This window comes from Typopeltis vanoorti, chromosome 18 (assembly GCF_054136105.1).
Source record: "Typopeltis vanoorti isolate ZY-2024b chromosome 18, IOZ_Tvanoo_1.0, whole genome shotgun sequence".
NCBI lineage: Eukaryota > Metazoa > Arthropoda > Arachnida > Uropygi > Thelyphonidae > Typopeltis > Typopeltis vanoorti.
In genome coordinates, this window is record NC_143566.1 from 111,763,005 (window position 1) to 111,784,858 (window position 21,854).

Sequence of the window (21,854 nt, forward strand, 5' to 3'; positions counted from 1 at the left end):
GGGATGGAAAGAGGGAAAAATAATTCCACTGCATAAAGGAGTTTCCAAGACTGCTGTTGTAAATTATCGACCGATCAGCATATCAGGAATCGTTGTCAAGGTCTTGGAGAAAATAGTCAAGAGGAAAATACACGATTAGATAGATGAAAATGGGATACTGTATGGGGGACAGCATGGTTTTCTGAAGGGTAGATCATGCCTCAGTAACTTGCTCGCATTTTGTAACACAGTGACGGCTGAACTGGATAAGGGTAATGGGTTTACAGTGATTCTACTGTACCTTGCTAAGGACTTTGACAGGATACCACATGGAATTCTAATCAGTAAACTGCAGCATATGGGGATGGATATAGGATTGTGAGATGGATAGGAGGATGACTGATGGAGAGATATCAGAGAGTGGTTTATTCAGGAGTAGAATCCAAAAGACAGCCTGTGACTAGTGGTGTGCTACAGGGTTCTGTTCTGTTCTTGGATCACTACTGTTCAATTTGTTCATTAACGATATATGAAAGGATCTGAGAGGAACTGTTCATCTGTTTGCTGATGATGCAAAGTTGGGTAGAGCAATAGTGAGTGCACATGATGTCAAAATTTTGCAGGATGATTTGGAGGACTGAGCTAAGGAGAATGGATGTCAATTTAAAGTGGCAAAATGTAAGGTTATGCATTTTGGGGTGAAAAGATTAGCAGCAGTATATCACATTGGTGGAATTGTACTCCAGGAGATTTACAAGGCCAGGTATTTTGGAGTGTTGGTGGATAGGGAGTTGAAGTTTAGGGGACACATCGTGTGGTTATAAAATTCTTTTAAAAGAAGGTTTCACAGCAAAAGAAATTCATTCGAAGTTCATAAGTTTATGGCACTCTTCTCCTTCATTTTCAACAATTAAGAAATGGGCTGCTGAGTTTAAACATGGCCATACCAGCCTTGAAGATGATCCACGTAAAGAACGTTCAAAAAGCGTAACAACACCAGAAATCATTGATCAAGTGCACAATATGGTATTGGATGACCGAAGAGTCAAAATGTGTGAAATTGCTGAGACTATAGGCATTTCAAATGAAATGCCTATAGTCTCAGCATGTAGGATATATTTTGCATGAAGAATTACAAATGAAAATGCTTTGCGCAAGATGGGGACTGTGCTTGCTCACAGCAGATCTAAAATACACTTGCATGAAAATCTCTGAACAGTGCTTGAAGTGTTTTAACAAGAATAAAACTGATTTTGTGTGTCAATTTATTACTATGGATGAACTTGGATTTACCATTACACACCAGAATCTAAACAACAATCAAAACAGTGGACAGAACCTGGTTGTTCCATCAGCAGGAAAGGTCATAGCATCAGTGTTTTGGGATGCTCAAGGCATTTTGTTTATTAATTATCTTGAAAAGGGTAAAACAATAACCAGGGAATATTATTTTGATCTTTTAACCAGACTAAACAAAAAATTTGTGAGAAAAGACTCAGTTTGCAGAAGAAAAAATCATCTTTCATCAGGACAATGCACCTGTCCACAAAGGTGTTCTGGCAATGGGAAAATTAAGGGATCTGCACTATGAATTGTTAGATCATCCACCATATTCCCCAGATTTGGCTCTCTCTGATTTCTATTTCTTCCCAAAACTAAAACACTTCCTTGCTGGTCAGCGTTTTTCTTTGAATCAAGAGGTGATTGCAGCTGTATAGGGGTATTTTGCAGATCTTACTGAGAACCACTACAGGGACAGGATAATGGAGCTGGAGCAATGCTGGAATATTAAATGTATATAAATGTATTAGTCATAAGGGAGATTATGTTGAAAAATAAAAATAATTTTGAAATTATAAATTAGTTTTTTCATTGTTAGGCCGAGAACTTTTCAGACCACCCTTGTACTTATTAAAATAACTTAACCTCAATATTAAAGGTGGTACACTGGTTGGCAACGCGTATAGATAAATATGACCACTCCATTGCTTCTGCCTTAGTATCGTCACTCTGGGTCTGCTTCCCACTGATGAGACCTCAATAAAAGTCGAAACTGGTCTGGGTAGTGTCCCTTCCCTTAATGCATAGCAGTATACATGTGCGCAAGGAGATGTGCTTTGTATTATGGGAGATACTGAGACAAGGAGTGATAAAAGCTTGGTCCACCTTTGTTACGAGTTGCACCACCTTACCTCAGTCCTGAAGACATTTTCAGGTGCAAACTTTGTTTGCTTACACTTGGATAAAGGATTAAACTAAATTTATTATAGTCTAACCAAGTGCAAAATAAACTTCCAACTTAAACCCAGTATTTCAGATAAATCAAATTGCCATCATCGAAGAACGATATAGAGAATTACATGTGCATGCAAGTTAGTGAAACTAAAGAAGAGCAAACAAAGGTATGTCTAAAATCCTAAATAGCACCATCCACTTGGCTAGATTCCAGCCATTACGTTTGATGGTCTGAGGGAGTGTTTCTAAGATTATTATTATAAGTTTAGTTCAATCCTTTATCCAAGTGTGAGCAAACAAAGTTTGCACCTGAAAGTATCTTCAGGACTGGGGTAAGGTAGTGCAACACCAGGCAACTCGTTGCAAAGGTGGAGAAAGTTCTCATTACTCCTATCTCAGTATCTCCCATAATGCAAAGCACATCTCCTTGCGGATATGTGTAATGCTATGCATTAAGGCGTTTACGTTTCGACCTCTATTGAGGTCTCGTCAGCTCCCACTGACATGACCTCAATAGAGGTCGAAACCGGTGTATGTCCTCTGAATTTCAAATCTCTATCCACCATCAACCTCCAGATCCCTAGCCTCATCAATTTCCTGTAAACTACTACCATTAATATGATGCAAAGTGTGTAATCTTTTCATCCCGAAATTAATTACCTTAATTTTACAACACCAAAATGACAAACATTGTCCTTTACCCACACTACCGATTTAGTTAAATCATCTTGTAAGATATCTACATCACCTTTATCAACTATCACTTCCCCCTCAATTTTGCATCATCAGCAAAAACTGAATGTCCCCCTTCAAATCTTTCGCAATATCATTAATATGCAAATATTGTAATTTGTAGTGCAACGTGAATATATGTATCTTCTTTCTGAACTGATTTATGATGTAGTACAGATAAGTTATGTGCTCTCTAGCACAGTATTCTAAATAGGCTGAATATAAGGTGATTATTCATCACCAATTTTCAGGGACAGTCCCCAAAACAAGACTCATATCCTGGCCTACTTTCATCCTTTGATTTTCTTCATTTGAAAGAAATATATATATAATGTATCATATCTAATATGATGGTTGTTGGTCTTTTAAGATGCTTATCTGTCTGTAATCAGTCATAAATTTACTGAAAGAATATTTTTCTCATATGAATTACATCTGGACCAAACAGAAATCACAATTAAAGATAGGGCCATTATGAGCTATCATAGCAGTTAACCATCTTTTGAAGTTTAAGTGGTAATAATCCAATTGGAAGCATATAATCCTCGCATGAAGATCATTTTCTTCAGAAAAATATTCCACTTCCTGCTATTTAATGCACCTATTTAAGTTGTGTAAAAACCTGTCTTTATAAATTAATTGTGTAGAAATGAAACGTTTGTGAGAGGGAAAAAAAAAACGGGAACATTATTTAAACATTATATTCCATTTGCGAAATTGCTAACAAATGTGAAACGGTGGTCAGACACTAGTTTACATTTTACGATTATTATTATGGTGATACTTTTCGCTTATTCAAGAAAATCTAAACACAGTCAATTCATAAAATTATCTTACAGTGTGATGAGTCTGTTATTTAGCTCGTTGCACATTTTTCATATAAAACATTTTATGATTTATAAATCGACACCATGTTCAGCTAAATGAGATGCATTGTTACCCTCCCTTATATTCACAGCACGAAAAAGAAAAAAAAAAAAACAATTACTAATAAGCTTTTCGCTTATATATCTGATACTTATTCCGTAATGCATACGTCTCCACAAGCAATCTCTCCATAGGCCTAGTTAGTTCCAGATTCAAATGACAGGTGCCCTCTGTCGTTCGCCAATGTCGCTGATGAATGTCAACATCGTGATTTCGTAAACGCGTGGGATCGGAAATATCAAAATTAAGCAATTCATATTCTGTGAAACAAAATTAAAACTTTACGTGGATATTAAGAATACTCAAATTCTCTTATGATACTGCACACAAACTCAATAATTTGTTTTTAACATAGATGAACCAACAAATTTTCTCGTCGCCGGTTATGCCTTATGCCTTTCGGATACAGGTATTTTGAATATTATATTGGTATACTCTTTTGAAACGAATTACTATCCAGTCTAAGTAGTTTGTATACAAATAAACAGTAGTTCAACCATTGCGATGATAAATCGATACTTGCTACTTACAAAGAAAGGTAAATTAAAGTACTACAAAATAGGTAAGGTTTTTTTTTTTTTAAAGGAATTTTTCTATAAAAATTGCTTTCATGTTATTATTACTATACTTTTCGAATTCGAAATATAAAGATAGCAGTTGTACATAGTAAGAGAGTTGCAACGCGAAGTCTTAAAAATATTGTACGAGTGAAAAAAAAAAAAAAAAAAAAGAGAGAGAGAAAGAGGATGAAGAAATTTACACCTCTAAGGACTCATTTATCAAAATGAGTCCTTGGAGGTGTACGTAATAATAATAATTACACAACAAAAAGCCGGTGGAAATGGTACCAGCAGATAATTATTCGCAACGCAAGTAAAATTTGTATTACAGAAATAAGGAAAAATTTAATAGGTTTGGTAAACAGTTTCCTCACAGCATGTTTACTGTATAAACGATAATTCTTGTTCTTCTAATGCAAACGCCAAAAACCCCAAACTTCCGCTAAAACTAGTTTCACCTACTTCTAAAGCTACGATAGTCACGCAGAACAACGCGAAACTGTAGAGGGCGTCTTCTCCAGGCCTGCAGTTATGTACTACCGGCCTCAAGAGGACGCCTTCTACGTCCTCTCTCTCTCTCTCTCTCTCTCTCTGTAGGGAGAGAATACATTTCGATTTTTTTTTTTTTTTAAAGCTTCTCTTCCTCAAATTGATTTATTTTAAAACATTGAGCCTACTTTTCATTTTCTAATTTGAAGTGCTTGCTTGTTGATTTTTAAATCGATGAGCAACCTTTTATGTATGGCCTGACTGCAAACATGAGTTCAAATTTAGGATCATAATAAAAATGCACAGCTTTTTCCTTAAAATTATTTTCTGTTTTTATAGAGTTGCATTTTGAATTTTAAAACTGATTTAAATATATATATATATATATATATATGTGTGTGTGTGTGTGTGTGTGTGTGTGTGTGTGTGTGTGTGTGTGTGTGTGTGTGTGTGTGTGTGTGCTATTCTTTGCTTTCAGACTTATATTTAGAAAATGTCAGGCGTTGGCTGTGTCCTGACCTGATTATTATTGAGAGTTTAACTTTGAGAGGATCGTGAAGGAGTGGAAAGATCACAAAATAGCATGAATATGGCGCTAAGATAAATATCTCCATTAATACAGTAGATCAGTTTTTGCGGTTGAGAGATTACCTAGAAATAAAATAGCGGGTTGGTTTGTATACATAAGATTCTGTATGGATTTGTACACCCGAAATCTTGCTTCACCAATCTTCTTATATTTTATGAAAGAGACGAATGAAGATTTTACAAAGAATTTTTTTTTATTTTTGAGCAAATCCTATCAACAAAGTACTGGAAACCTATTGTACATTAGTATTAGTACAGTAGCTTTAATTTTCCCAAGTATTGAATGATTTCAATACTTGGAAAGTGGGTGGTAGTAGTGGTAGTCTCGCAGCAGACGATGAATTCATATCACACCATCACCAAACATTCATGCCCTCAGTGGAAGTAGAACCCACAGCTTGTTGATTTGAGAGCCGATTCAGCTATCCACTTTGCCAACCAGGCTGGAAAAGTTGACAGATTTCCCACTTAGCAAGTTAGTAAACTAGATGTGGGTGGTGATAATAGATTGGTTATATGAATAGCAGAAGATTGGTTTTCTGAAAAGATACCAGTATGTTGTATATTTAAATCTATTTATAAGTGATATGTGGCCCCTTTCAGGAATTATACATCACTTATAAATAGGCTTAAAAAATAAATTTAAATAGATTAGCCAAAAATTATATTGTAATTTTAAATATAGCCTCGTTCGTCGAGCGGCTACCTAACCCGTGCACCAACCAACAGGCTACTGGATTGAACCTGCAGCCTGTCGAAACAGCACCATGTGTGTGTTGATGTTTATGATTATCTTTAAGTAGGAGATGAATTTCATCATATTATTAGAATGTGAAGACTGGTTTAAGTACAATATAACATGTGGTTAGTTGAGTGAGACATTCTGGAATGAATCTAATATATTAACATTAGTTAATCTAATGTTAATATATTCTTTATGGAGTTAATACATTAGTTAAACTAATGCAGTGCTTCCAAAACTTCTGGATGTCAGGGCCCCCTTTGCAAAAATTAAAATATTTCACGGCCCCTCTAAAAAAAATCGTAATAGAGAGATATATTATTATAATATTTATTGTATTTATATTCAATACAAAACATACACAGCGAATATTGCAAAAATCAAATGCATATTACATTTTTTGCCTCTTACTGTTTGGTTTTGAAGACGATGGGAGCTGTTCTGGTAAAATATGAAATACTGTCCTTTTTTTTTTTTTTTTTTTTTTTTTTTTTTTTTTTTTTTTTGAGTCTGTTTCTGCTTCTTCTGATTGTTCGCTGGATTTTTTTTTATTTTTTATCAGCCACTTATCCATCTCAGGGTTAATTTTTTTTTTTAACGTAGAATAGATAACATGAAATTAGTGAATATTAGCTGAATAAGGGAATCCCCAGACCAGGAAATCTTTTCTCTTTTGTGACTTTTCTCCCTTTACGGTAATTAAGCCTAACGCGAAACAGACAGCAAAGGCAGGTTATTAAAACGTGCATATGATTGGTGCGGTATTAACAAAAGAGCGCGCAACCGAAAGATAAAAGCATAGCTGACAATTGAGTTGACATGCTAACTCTCTTCAACCGAATTCCATATGTGAAACTGCCATAACATTCAGTGGATGTGGCGTTTGCACACCATCGCGCTAGGCCGCACGAAGGAAGTCTTGGTTTCGAGTCTAGTCGGCGACTAGAGGAAATTTTTCTAAGCCTTTTTTCGACCGGTTCCCGAGTTAGTCGATCTCTGGCACGGGCAAGCAGGTTTTTCCTCCCGGAAACTCGGGTTTTTCGTCCTGTAAACTCAAGAAAATCGACCGTAGAACCCACATTATTTCAGACATTAAATATATTGTGTTAGGGTTAGTCACCACGAGATGGCGGCACATTTGAGCCGTCTCTCTTCACTGCGTACCGCTTAATTAGTGATAGGCTTGGGCCATCTGTCTCTGATTGGGTACCAGTGGAGATTGAACTGCCCACTCAGTCTCCAAAAGTTAGATAGGGCTAAATGGCCTCGCCTACTCCCGTATATACGGGAATAAAAAGGCGTTAGCTGATTTTTTTTTTTTTTATATTACTTAGTTTTAACACTTTTACGAATTTTAACACGTTCCATTGAATTTTATTGCTGCCTTGGGAAATCGAACTCACACACATCTAATTAATAACAATAGTTTTTAGTTAGATACTGTGTTTTCCCATGCAACATATGGTTTTGTTTCAGTCTATACAGCATAGTTTCTGTATGAGGGGACACGTGATTCATTAATTAGTGTGTTTTTATCCCAGTTGTCTCTAATTGCACTATTTGTTTAGAAATATATTAAACAGACTCCTCATACCTTATTCACTGGCATAATAAAAGTACTTGTTTTTATTGCCTCTGCAGTATAGTGGCTGTTAGGGAGGGCAAGTTGTTTACCACTGCAAGCGAGTTACTATCTCCCCACATGAACTTGTTTAAGCTTTTTTTCATGTGTGAAGTATATGAGAAACTTTTATTAGTAACAGAAAACTAGCTCGGATGACAGTGATAATATAAAACGAGTTTTGATATGTATATAAAGTCAATATCAACAGTCCCTGATTACGAACGCGTGATGAAAGGGACAGGAAGATTTGGAGCTTCCCTGGAGAGCATTCGAAGTAAATACAATTAACCACTGCTTTGAAATGAAACATATGAATAAGCAATATTTACTAATATTCATTAAGCTCCGAAATATATGCAGGAAGCAAAGTTTGTGAACCAACACCAATGTGTGAATTTTTCCATTAAAATATAACAAAAAAGAAATGATAAAAGTTAAATACGTTTCTTTTAAAATAAAAAAAATCTACTTAGTCTTAAAACATTTTAAATTTGTTTTCATTATTTCACGGTCCCCCCCCTCAACAAAACTAGGGCCCACAGTTTGGGAAGCTCTGATCTAATGTATTAACTCCATAAAGATTTGTTGAAAATACTAATTCATTTCCCGTTTTTATTTATTATTTCTCGTTGGCATGGAATTCCACAGTGACAAGTAAGGTATACTCCTCGTTCATCCCCAAAATTTGAAGAAATTGAAAATAATAAAATAAAAAATCTAATATCCCACATAAAATTATGCTGTATGTATCACTAGTAAATAAATTTTCATTGTGTATTATCAAAACTTTCATAGCAACTGGTATTCTATTTTCCCCTACTCATATGTGAAATTATTTATTCTCAGCACAACTCCTATCAAAACAACAAGGTACCATACGACAATCATCCCCCATTACTAAAATGAACAATATTTGGACTGTTGCACATGGATGTGTCATCGCTGTACACACTGCTGTTTAGCAAACTTTTTCTTGTGCAGCACACGGATATCATTTTTTTTCCACTTTTACCTCTTTAGACGCGCCAAATCTAGATTGTAGATGAATGTCATCGTATGGTGTAACTCCATTGCCAGCCTTGCTTATTGAGGGCTGAAAATTTCCTAAAATTTCCTGATATCGACGGACCAATCCTTAGCCCTTTCTTATTTCGATTTTCCTGTATACTGAATATTTATTTTATAAGAAACATGCATTAAAAGTTTGCACATGCATTCATGTCCACCATAAATAATGTTTCTACAATGGAAATAAGTTGATCACTGATTTATTGTCGATGCATGCGTACACAGGACGTGGGAAGGGAATGAGAAACATGGTTTTCGGTCCTTGTCTAGATAAAACAGTGGTCAGTTCAGGGCCGACCTTAAGTGGATTGTCCTGATTGGTCCACTTGGGTTTCGCGCTATATATTTCCACCATGAAATAATATGTACTTTATTGTGAGAAAATGCCAACCATACACCTAAGATTCGAAGAACGCTTTTTAAGTTTTTCACTTGAAGGTGAGTTAGCCAGCCAAAAAAATATACATGATTAATTGACATTTTACAATGCCCTCATGGCCTTAGTTTTTTTGCTCATAATAGAGTATGTATATGACGTTTATCGCCCATCAAAACCACACAGTCTTAATCACTGAAGTGGTGGTGTTGCCATGTTTGGTCCCTGAGAAGGGTTTCTGTCTTACCCATCTATTGTTCATGGTGTGGGTAACCCCTTCACGAACATTGCATATATTAGGAATCAAGAACCTCTCCGACATTGGAGGATACAGAAAAGAAACGATATTGCAGGTTGTATGCTAGTATAATTCTCCTGCCACTGACTACCAAATCATGACAGGAGGAGTCCAAAAACTGGTATGTATTGTATTTGTCTACATTTCAAATATCCAAACAGTATGGCCATGTTCCTTAGAGACTTCTATGTTTATAAATCATACCAGTTTTCCTTCCTTAGTTAGTTGATTAACATGGAAAAAATACCTAAGCATTTGCCATTCGTTGACCTAAGATAAACTATTTGTCTACCCATGAAAATTCCAAATCGGAATTCTTAGCATCCCAGACATCCAGGACTTTTTTTTTTTTTTGCTAGCTGTCCACCTAGCCATTCTCTGTTTATGTTTTTTGACAATATACTGCTAAATGGAATTATAGACTATGGAAACAGTGAAATAGTGGAAATATTAATCAGACTATGAAATGCATAGTCAGTTTATTATTTCCACTCTCCCAATGTAAATACGTGCCCTCACCGAATGAATGAAGTAATCCTTACTAAAACGAAAGCCGTCATCTCCATTTCATCCAAAAATTAAGACCAATATTCATTCTATTTACCAAGTGAAAGAATATGAATAAAACGTTAGTATTTCGCAAATGGCTGAAAACTGTACCTTCACATTCAGACTCACTGCTCTTTACAACAGCTTTTATAAAGCATCAAAAAAGTCCAAATTTTATTTTCAAAGAATGCCTGTGTAGCCTTATAGAAATGGCATTTACATCTATAGTGCTAGGTATCTCAAGAAATACTGTTCTATTGCCGGTAGCTCAGTAGAAGTGACGGTCGCCGCACTAGCCCGAAAAAGAGAGTTGAGTTTAATTCTACTATCTGGCTAAAGGAACTTTTTCTAATAATTTCCTAGATCGGTTTTCCCGGGTTAGTCGACCTGTTCCATGAGCAAGCAGGTGGTTTTTCTTCCTGAAATTCGGGTTTATCGTCTTTAAAGTCAAAGAAATCGATCTTAGAACCTACTCTAATTCAGACAATAAATACACTATCTACCAATAATTGTTCCGACACTTTAGTAATTTACAATTAATACCAGCAGGCAGTTCAGTAACGAGGGTATGAAGTGTCTGTGTCAAGTTTCTAACTTGCGCCCCCTTAACCCAGCGCAAGTGTCAAACTTTCCCCCCCCAACTCATTTTGAAAAATTTAAATGTAACAAGTTAAATTTTACTAAATGCAATATGTTAAATACTTACTGTTAACCCCATCAAAATGAGTTGCAGTGTGTTACAGAATTTGTGTCTAAAGCAGCGTATTGCCGAAATTTAAAAATACAATATAAAATAGCAGACTTTTATATCTTTTGAATTTTGTTGACCAGAACACTCCATTCTCTTCTTCTTTTGATAAATCTGTATTGCCGTAATGACTAAATTTCATGAATCTTAATAACCAAGATCTTAAACGCTGATCTTTATGCCATTATTCAGTGGCATGATGACAACCTAGTTGTCCTCAGCAAACTCCAAAAAATTTAAATCAGCGTCCTTTCATTTCTCATAAGGAAGAGTTCTTTCCTTCTCTTAACCTGCCCTTAAAAATATTGAGCTTCTCAGGTAAAATCATACTTTTGTACTTTTGTACTTGCACCTGTAGCCTTTCCTGGCAGAAACAAATCACTTCCATAGCCTCTTCAGTCTTCGAAAAAAATTTAGTGGTATTTTCTGTTTGAAGAGACCACTTTACATGTATACAACTGCTAATACTAATCATGAAGTGATTAGTATTAGCATATACACTTGGAAGGGTGTTTTTAAAATTTTTGGGACAGTGGTATGTTCCAACTCTTCCCGAAATACTTAGTGCTATTCTGAATAATTCAACTTGATTGTTAGACGAATCCTTCATTACATACTTATTCCTGTCATCTATTCACAGATCCATAGCTTCAAATCTCTGTGTGATGTCCCTTCTGTGGAGCGGGACATTTTCAAGAACGTTGCTTGGCTGAATTGCTCACCATCATTCTTTCCCTTCACTTATAGCTTCTAAAAACCCGAGCAGCGGCTAGTCAACATCGGTACAATTCAGTTTCAAGTTTAGAGAACCAATTTCTCACCTTCATCTTTCATTCAACCTAGTTCTACGCTTTCACCCCTCCCCAGAAACAGGTAATTTTATGCTTTTAACTATAATAAATATAAATAAATCCGCTACCACCTTTTATTCCCTACATATCTTCTCCAGTCTCTTTTCATCCTCTGTTGGGTATGGGTCTTCCCCTAAACTTTCCAGTTGTTTCTCTCTTTAGCTAATGTCCATCATCTCATGTCAAAATGCATCAAAATCCAGTGAACTTTCCTTTTCTTCTCTTCTGTTAAAACTGATATAACAAAACGCATTTTCATACGTTAACTACTAATAAAAAAGAAAAATAAGAAACTGATTATTAATCGTCCATGAAACAACCGTCACTTGTTGGATAAAGAGTCAACATTGCAGGATGGACTTGATTGGCAGCAATGTTCAGATATTTCTTGAAGGACACATGACCTTCCAGCAATATCAGAGACCCATTCCTTACCAATAGAACAATGCCCTCACTATCACACCATCTTCAAAACTTTGAGTTGTGTTTACAAGACTTACAGGGTTCAATGCTTCATGGGGCTCCCGCCAAGCTCTCTGCCTACGGTCCCTATAGAACAAGGTGTACTGTGACTTCTCAAACCACATTACTTTTTTTTAAAGTCATCAGTGTCCAGTCACAGTGTTCCTGACACCATTGTAGACGAACTCTCTGGTTCTTTGCAGAAATCAGTGGTTTCCATATAGGCATGCGGCTGCCAATAACGATCCTCTTCAATTCTCTGTGCATAGGTCAGCGAGATATGGGTTGGGAACAGCCCTTATTAAATGCTTTGTCAAGCCTGTACAGGAAGTTGTGTTTTTCCATACAAGCTTTCTCAGACGACGACGATCTTGTTCTCGACAGACTGTCTTAGTACCACACTTACGCCTCTTAGACAAGCAATGTGCGTTATTTCCCCTGATTACACACCCATGATATCTCGCCTTTTGAGAAAACAGTGAAAAAGATGTTTTCAAAAGCGTGGCTCCAGCCAGACGGACACCCCCAATAAGCTCTTATCTAACTCTTAAATATCCTTTGTTTTTCCCATTATTATCAACACTATCGACGATTGCTGTCCAACAGTATTGTTATGTACAAGGGGCGGGGTGAAACGTTCTGATAAACGCATCAATTAAGGTTCTACCTAAATTCTTTCATGGTGACTATCTCAAGTTTTCAGCACACCCTCGTAGTTGCCTATGATATGTGGTGACGTACATGACCAAGTATTTTGCATATACAATGAGTAAGTGACATATACTTACATACATCTGCATAAAAGGTTTCTAATTAAGTGGCTGGTATGTGTATATTTTCATGCCACCTCAGCTTTCCAAGGCCTCTATTGCTAAACAATTTTCTTAATAAAGTAGTTTTCTTTGATGCATACAGTGAAGCCTACTGGCACTCCTTTTCAGGAATGCAACTGGATCATTGCAAAGCGTTTAATTTTTTGTTTGACTCTTTTGGTGCAATCATAACGGCGTATACTTCTTATATGAAAAGATTATTTTATATCTCATCACTTTTCCACAACTATAACTTGAACTCTCTGATTTGTATCATCGTATTCCCTATTGCTCTTCCTAGAGTATACTGAGTGCTACGTGTATACTGAGGTAGACCAGGCATGTTCTACTTTGAATCGAGATGGTTATAATTCATTATAATTACGGTGTGTATATGAATATACTTGACAATAGTCCCACCCATGATAGACTAAATATTCAAAAGATTCTTCATAGAAAAATAATCGAATTCCTTTTGAGCCTAATTCAAATTTTATACTGACCATATACACGACTTTTTTTGTAAACGTACGATGAAGTTTCATTTAAAATAGTAGATAATCTCCATTGTTTGATGGAACATCACCTTGGTTATTAGACAATTGAGGTGATAGAAACCATGTCTATGCACGTAGTACAGTTTAAACTTATCTAATTCTCAACACGACAATGTCTTTCATGCGTGCTGTTGCTGCGCTAATAGTCTGAAAATACTAATAACTTTTTCCCGAGTCTCCGCAAAACCTCCAGCCGGTCCTGAGTCAGGTTGTAGTTATCGGAAAAGTGTCATCGCGGAGTTTGAAATGAGCTCCAGCATAATCATCGAGGCTCGTGTGTCAGATGCCTTCATCCCAAACACGGCATCTCCCGTTGGTTGTTTACAGCCCAAGAGGGATTAAGAAGAGACGAACGAGCGAAACTACGAGTCCATGGATCTCTTTGTGCATGCTTTCCACCGTTGGAATTCTTATTTATTTATTTATTTTATTTTATTTATTTTTTTTGCTTAATATACAAATTGAATTCTCGACATCAATGTTCCCTCTAAGCTGCGTGCGTGTGCGTGCACACACGTCTAATAACTGCACGCGCAATAGTTTTGCTATCAGAATTTCGAATTTGGAGTCAATTATTTTTAAATGTACTATAAAAACAAATTATAGGTTAAACCATGCCTATCACTTGTTTTATTTACTAATTTCTCCAGTACAATATTACTGTACCTCATTCTAACTTAATACATTCTAATTAGTTGCGTTTAGCTCCGTATGTGGGTGAAATTTCAGAAATGCGTATTTTTGATGGAAAAAGAGTATTATTTCTCAAGATAATTTCAGAAATTCATGGTTTAACATATAATTTATAAAATCTACTCTATAAACGCAAGCCGTGCATTGGCTAGGCTGTACAAAGTTATGAAGTTCACGAAGAACATATCGACGTGACTCACAAGAGAGAAGTAAAATGAGATTGTATGTCACATTCGTCAACTGTTTCATGGCCTGGTTTATGGCTGTAATGCCCTTATCAGAAGAAAATTTCTTAGCTTCGTTTCAAAGAATCACGTGAAAGTGTCTGTGTTCACGGAAACCTAAACAGAAATGAAGACTTTATTTTACACATGATGCGTGGAAATTCTAAATCAGATGCTGCTTCAAATCTTAACTGTTCCAGCAATCACTGACAGGCAGTGACAATGGAGATATTTGACAGTGATACAATACAGGGTGTTCGGGATAAATTTGACATATTTATAATTAATTATATTTTTCCGTAAGTTACATGTATTAACACACACTTCTCTTCATTTAAAAGTTTGGACCCTTCTTCATTCATATACAAGATGTCAGAAAGGATGGATAGCTGGAACCCACCTGAATCATGGAAGAGAATAACTTGTATCATGATGATTCGTGCCCGCCATCAAAATAAGGATATTACGACTGCTGCCCAATGCTCCCTGAATACAGTAAAAACAATCAGGCATGAACTAGAGACTTGCAATGGTGACTACGAGGATGTAGCAAGAAGAAAGATCCCTAGCAGACGATCTGATTGCGTTCGTACAGCAGAATTCCTCGCAAATCTGCAGGAACAGGTGTTGAAGAACCCTGGCATTGGAATTCGGGCTTTGTTCGTGGAGTTGCTAACTGTAGTCAAGCCCTGGATAACAAGGGTAGCCAATGGTAGGCCGTATGTATGGCAGCAGGATTCGGCCCCTTGCCACACCTCTGGGAAAAGTCAAAAATGGTTGTCTGAAAATTTCTACGACTTCACCAGTCCAAATGTTTGGCCTCCAAACTCCCCAGACCTTAACCCCATGGATTATTTTGTATGGGGCGCAGTTGAAAAAGACACCAATCGCACTTCCAGTAATACAAAAGCCCAGTTAATGGATAAAATTAAAACAGTTTTTGCGGCCCTTCCCAGGGAGACTGTAGCATCAGCTTGTTCGAGGTTCCGAAGCAGAATTGAAGCTGTGATCGATGCTAATGGTGGTTATTTTGAGTAAATCTTGTTGATAGTATTGTAATTAACTCTGCCTGTAATGTTTTTTGTCAATTCATTAAATTTAATAGATACAAAGAAGATTTTCTTTTTCCTTACGAAACTGTCAAATTTATCCCGAACACCCTGTATATGCAACAAGAAAAAAAGTCGTTCCATTTTCAACGGCATATATACGCATTTCTGTATTGATTGTTCGTTGCATCTAATATTTTTTGCTCTGTGACTTGAAGATTTATAAATCTTGAAACCTATCGAGAATTAGCCTGCATATTTCAGGAAATTAAAGTGTTGAATTTCATCGTTCGCTGTGAGACCACTGAAAACGATGTCTGTCTCACTTATTGGAGGCCTTCTGAAGTAACTTGAAAAAGTTCCAGAAATAAATAAATAAATAATAAAATAAATAAATAATTAAATAAAGTAAATAAATAACTATACAAAATATATAAATTAATAAAAAGTAGGAAAAACATATTTAGCTCAGTCGGTCGCATAAGCATGAGGCACTGCTTTTCACCCGCAAGAACTAGCAAGGCAGCCAGAAGAATACATGCAGTTCGATTACAATGATGGACTGGCGTCATAGTCTTACTTGTTTCGGTCGTAAATACAAACAATAAGAAATTCAAGTTAATACGTGAAAAAAAAGCGGAAAAAAGAATACTTATCAGAGTAAATAAAACGGCATTCATTAAATGATTAATCCTGTTCTGGAAAGGAGTCCGAAAACACGGAGACACAATCTATGATACCTCTTCTTGAACACATTAACAGACAAAGCACTCACAGCTGACTCTGGCAACACATTCCACTCATTCACCACTCTCCAAGCAAAAAATCTAGCCCTCACACCCTACTTACCACACCTTTATTCAACTTCCACGGATGACCCATGTCCTGGTCCCTTTAGCCAAATGCTGAAACATTTCCCCTGCGTCTATATTATAAAACCCTTAAAGCAACTTAAATGCTATATCCCCTCTTTTTCTCCTATCAACCAACTTCTGCAATCCACACACCTTCAATCTATCCTTATAGGAAACATTCCATAGACAACTCACCATCTTGGTCACTCCCCTCTGAATCTTCTCCACCGCTTCCTCATCCACAAGAAACCCAGGGGATCATACTAAAGTACAGTAATCCGGAAGTTGTTATCAAGAGGAATAACAACTTCCTTATCTCTACTTGTTAATATGTTCTTCAATAGCCAAGTAATCTTATGGACTACATCAGCAACCTTAGCAATATGTCCTCTAAACTTTAACTCTCTGTCTACTACCACCCCTAAATCTCAATCTTCATCTATTTTCTGGAATACAGTTCCATCAATGTGATATACAGCTTGTAATCTATTTATCCAAAAATGCATAACTTTACATTTCTTCACATTAAACTGACACCATTATCTTTTGACCACACTGACAGAATATTTAAATCATCCTGCAAGCTCTCCACATTGCCTTGATTGACTATTACTCTACATAATTTCACATCATAAGCAAACAAATGAATATTTCCTTTCAGGTTATTTCCTATATCATTTATGTACAAATTATACACCAATAATTCCCAGCACTGACCCTTGCGGCACACCACTAGTCACCTGTTTTCACCTCGATTCTGTCCTTCCATATACCACTTTTTGATATCTGTCCAGCAGCTACCCTTTTATCCACTTAACCATGTGTCATATCCATTTCAATTGCGTGATGACACGTTCTAATTTGCGTGATGACAGAATTTCATGTGGTATTCTGTCAAATGCCTTTGCAAAATCCAGCAAAATCATCGTGTAGTCATTTCCTTTATCCAACTCAGCTGATACTCTATTATAAGAAGTTAGTAAATTACTAAGGCATGACCGACCCTTCACAAAGCCATGTTATCTCTCATACAATATCCTGTCTTTATCTACCCATTCTTGAATTCTCTTTTTGACCAACTTTTCTAGTACTTTTCCCACCACGCCCGAGATACTAATTGGTCTATAATTTGCTACTGAAGACTTAGAACCTCCCTTATGTGCAAAAAGTCATTTGCTCTCTTTCCACTCCCTTGGCACTCAACCAGAGCTGAGACTTGAATTAAAGAGCCTAGTCAAAGGCATTGCTAGTTCCCTTGCACATTCTTCCAAAACCGAGCTGATATCCCATCTAATCGAACAGCTGTATTTACAATTAGATTCTGCAATGTCCTCGGAACCTCCAATTCATCCATCTCAGTTTTCCACTGATGTGGAAAACAGAGATGGATTCACATCTGTCAATAGGTTACAGCAGTAACCGCACTAGGAAACCATAATATTTTTGTTTAAGAGAATAGATTCCGCTGAGATTCTTCACCGTTATCTCAGCGATTTTAACAACCTCCAGCATTGTACAAATCCTTTCTGTCAAACACAGACCACAGGTCAACAAATCCTACATCATTTCGTCTGCACAATTTACGTTTACCAACTCTCTCGTCTTCAGTTTGCCTCTATCAGGTATGGTAGGGGACTTACAATCTTTACCTTCTCGCTGGAGGTTGTTTAACTCGCTTAGAAAACTGTGAAGATTCTCACTACCATGTTCCCATATGAAGAATATATCGTCCACATATCTAAGCCAAATTCTTGGTTTTAAACTAGAAGAGAAGATTGCCATCATCATCATCATCATCATCATCATCAAATTCCTGCCATATACCCTCAAGGGGTGTCCAGGATATGATAGTACTACATGAAAAAATTACATCATTACTAACTTCCTATCTACAATTTTCCTCCAAATCAGTCTGTTACTTGTCAAGACTCCAACATTATCAGATCTTATATTTCTATCGTCTAAGGCACTTTGTACCGTATCAATCCACCTATATCTTGGTCTTCCTCTGGGTCGTTTTCCTGCCAACCTGGCAGAGAACACTTGTTTTGCTAATCTTTTCTCTCCCATTCTATTTAAGTGACCATACCACCTGAGATTAGCTCTGCTAACGCATTCCTGGATGCTGACAATGTCAAGTTCATTCTTAATATCTTCGTTTTTAATATGATATTGCCATTGATGCCATCTGTTCACACCTGTAATCTTTCTCAGGACTCTCATATCTGCAGTCTCTAGTCTTTGGTCAAGTATTTTACTTCTGACCCAGCTCTCAGATCCATAAGTTAAAACTGGTTTGAACACTGTCTTGTATACAGCTAATTTAGTGTTCCGGCTAATTTCTCTCTTATTCCATATGAATTTATTCAATTGACTTCCCACCATACCAGCTTTGCTGATTCTGTTGTCTATTTCTATATTTAATTTACCATCTTCAGTAAAAATCGTGCCTAAGTAGCTGAAATGTTTTACTTGTTCCACAGGTTCTCCATTCACAACACAGTTGACATTTTCAATGATTCTGCCTATTTTCATTGTCTTTATCTTTTTATTGCTGACCTTCATACCATATCTATTACAACAGTTATTCAATTTAATCGGAGAATCTTGCAGACTTGTAGCAGATTTATTTAGAAGTATAACATCATCCGCATAAAGCAAAGAGCTGACATTAACATCTCCACTTTTGATATCATGTTTAATACCACTTTCCTTCATAATGTGATCCATATAGATAATGAATAACAGAGGGGATAATGTACATCCTTGTCTCACACCAGATTTAACATTAAACCATCTTCCTGTACTTCCTTCAATTCTAACTGCTGACCTACAACTCAAATAAAGACTAAGTATTGCTTGATATAATGCCCCATTGACACCATATAACTGCAGCGTATTGAATAGCTTCTCTCTTGGCACCTTGTCATATGCCTTTTCCAAATCGACGAAACTTAAATAGAGATCTTTGTTATATTCCCATGCTTTCTCAACTGTTTGTTGTAAAGTGAAGATCTGATCCTGACAGCCTCTATTTGGCCTGAATCCAGCTTGTTCTTCACCAAGCTTTTCTTCCACAATTCTTCTCAACCGTTTCTCAAGTATACTTTCATAGATCTTGCCAGGAACACTCAGTAGGGAAATACCTCTGTAATTCACACATTCAGTTTTATTTCCCTTTTTATATATGGGTACTATGAGAGCTCTACTCCAATCATCGGGAATTCGTCCCTCTGTGCAGGCTTTCTGAACTATGCAGTGCAGCCACTGTAAGACTTTTATACCACCATACTTCAGCATTTCTTGTCGAATATCATCTACTCCTGCTGCCTTTCCACATTTCAAACCTTTGATGGCTTTTTCTACTTCAAGTATGGATATGTATTCCTGACTGCATGCCTGGTCAGTGTTTTTTACCACTGTGCTGTCATCACTGCTTGTTTAATTTAGCAGTTTTTCAAAGTAATTACTCCATACTTCAAGGATATCTTTTTCTCCTGTTTTCATGTCACCTTTATCATCTCTAACTCCTTTTACAGCACTCTTTCCTCCATTCCTAAGCTTCTTCAACAACCTCCAGAATATTTTGCCACCTTCTTGATATTTATTTTGTATATTCTTGCCAAAGTCCTCCCATGACTTTTGTTTAGCTAGTTTTACACAGTGTTTAGCATTCTTGTATTTGTCTCTATATTCTCTAATAGCGCAAGCTGACTTATTTGACAGGAACTTTTGATATGCTTTTTTCTTTTCCTTCACTGCCTCTTTAATTTCCTGTGTCCACCAGGGAGGTCTGATTTTTTTTTATCCTTACAGACAACCTCACCACATGCCTCTCTGACAGAATCAATCAATGTTTTCTTCAGGGTTTGCCACTGAATCTCCAAGGTTTGATTCCTGTTCTCAAACTCTTTCATTTTTTTTTTCAATAATCTTTCTGTATTTTAGTCTACAGTTCACATCTGAGAGCTGCTGAAATTTTATTCGCTTTAAAACATTCTTATATGTTATTCTTTTCAATATGAAATTCAATTTTAGCCTGCTCAGGACTAAATAGTGATCACTTCCAATTTCAAATCCTCTGTACACTCTGGTGTCCTGCACCAGGGAGAAAACATCACTATCAACAATAACATAGTCAATGAGACTTTTCTTATTCCTAGCCTCTTCTCTCCATGTGAATTTGTGCACATTTGTATGTTATTACTAACACCATGTTGGAACATGGTTGTTAGTAATAACCAGCCCATGTCCTGAACAGAAATCCAACAGATGTTTGCCATTATTATTAGCTTTGCTATTTTCTCCAAATTTTCCCAAAATATTTTTGTATGTCTCACAATCCTTTTCTACTCTGCTATTTAGATCCCCAACAAGGACCAACTTTTCCTTTTTCATTGTGTCAGTTGCTTTTTCTAAAGCATCAAAAAATTCCACTTCTACCTTAGTAGAACCTTCTGTGGGACCATAGGCACAAATAAGTCTCATTGTCCAGTTCCCCATTCTCATATTTGCCCACATTACTCTACTTGAGACGGACTGCCATTCAAGAAGATTAGCCTCGTATTTTGTGTTGAATACTATGGCTACTCCTTCTTTTCCTTGTTTGTCATTGCCTGAATATAACATTTTGTATTTATTGCTCAGAAAGAGCTCAGTTTTTGTGTTTTTTGTTTCAGTCACCCCTATTATGTCGATCTGGTACTTATTTAATTCCTCAGCTAGCTCCATTTCTTTGCCATTCAGGCTTCTTACGTTGATAGTACCGATCTTTAACTCTGGTGATATTGAGTTGGGATTTGTTTTCAGATTTGTTCCAGTAGCTGACTTTTCGCTGTTCGCCCTGGTTCCCTGGCGAAAACAACGGGGGCCTTGTTTAACCGGGCGACGCACCAGCCGGCATGAAATTTTGTCATGTTGCACCATCATTTTTTTATTTTGGTTTAACCAATAAGAATACAATTTGGTCGGCTAAATCCCAAATTGCCAGCCCATCCTCGTTCGTTCAGTATCCAAGTAGATATCCAACAGGGTGCACCACGAGAAGGTGAGGATTGGAGATTAGGTCAGAAGTCCTGGTCGGTTCTCCGCATTCCTTTAAAGGCTATGTGGAGGTCTCCTCTCAGTTATACAGCTTTGACCCTTAAGCACTCCAAAGAGGAGATTGCCTTTTGTTCAAAATCCTCGAAAAAAATGTTGGCTAATATAGGAGAGCGGGGGGGGCTTCCTATTGCTAATCCTTTGACCTGTTTATAAAGTTTACTTTTAAATACAAAATAGCCAGAGTTTACACAGTGAGATAGTAGAGACAACATTTTATTTGAAATTTTGTTCTTGAAAAGATGGAGAACTTCTTGTGTCGGAATGTTGGTAAAGAGTGCTACTGGAAAATCTTCTTATATTAAAAACTCAACAGATTTTGTCTCTAAAATCAAGG

General features: G+C 36.6%; 2 protein-coding genes across 2 annotated transcripts in view; one reads left to right on the top strand and one right to left on the bottom strand.

Annotated features, from left to right (window-relative positions):
- LOC150097074 (uncharacterized) overlaps positions 1-4,906 on the bottom strand; it is a 376,162-nt gene extending 371,256 nt beyond the window's left edge. The window contains exon 1 of the mRNA XM_090408120.1: positions 4,808-4,906. The gene's annotated coding sequence lies outside the window, so the exon portion shown is untranslated. The remainder of the gene's footprint in view (positions 1-4,807) is intronic.
- The window catches only part of LOC150097075 (uncharacterized), a 37,543-nt gene continuing 19,865 nt past the window's right edge, over positions 4,177-21,854 (top strand). Inside the window, exon 1 of the mRNA XM_090408337.1 lies at positions 4,177-4,435. The gene's annotated coding sequence lies outside the window, so the exon portion shown is untranslated. The remainder of the gene's footprint in view (positions 4,436-21,854) is intronic.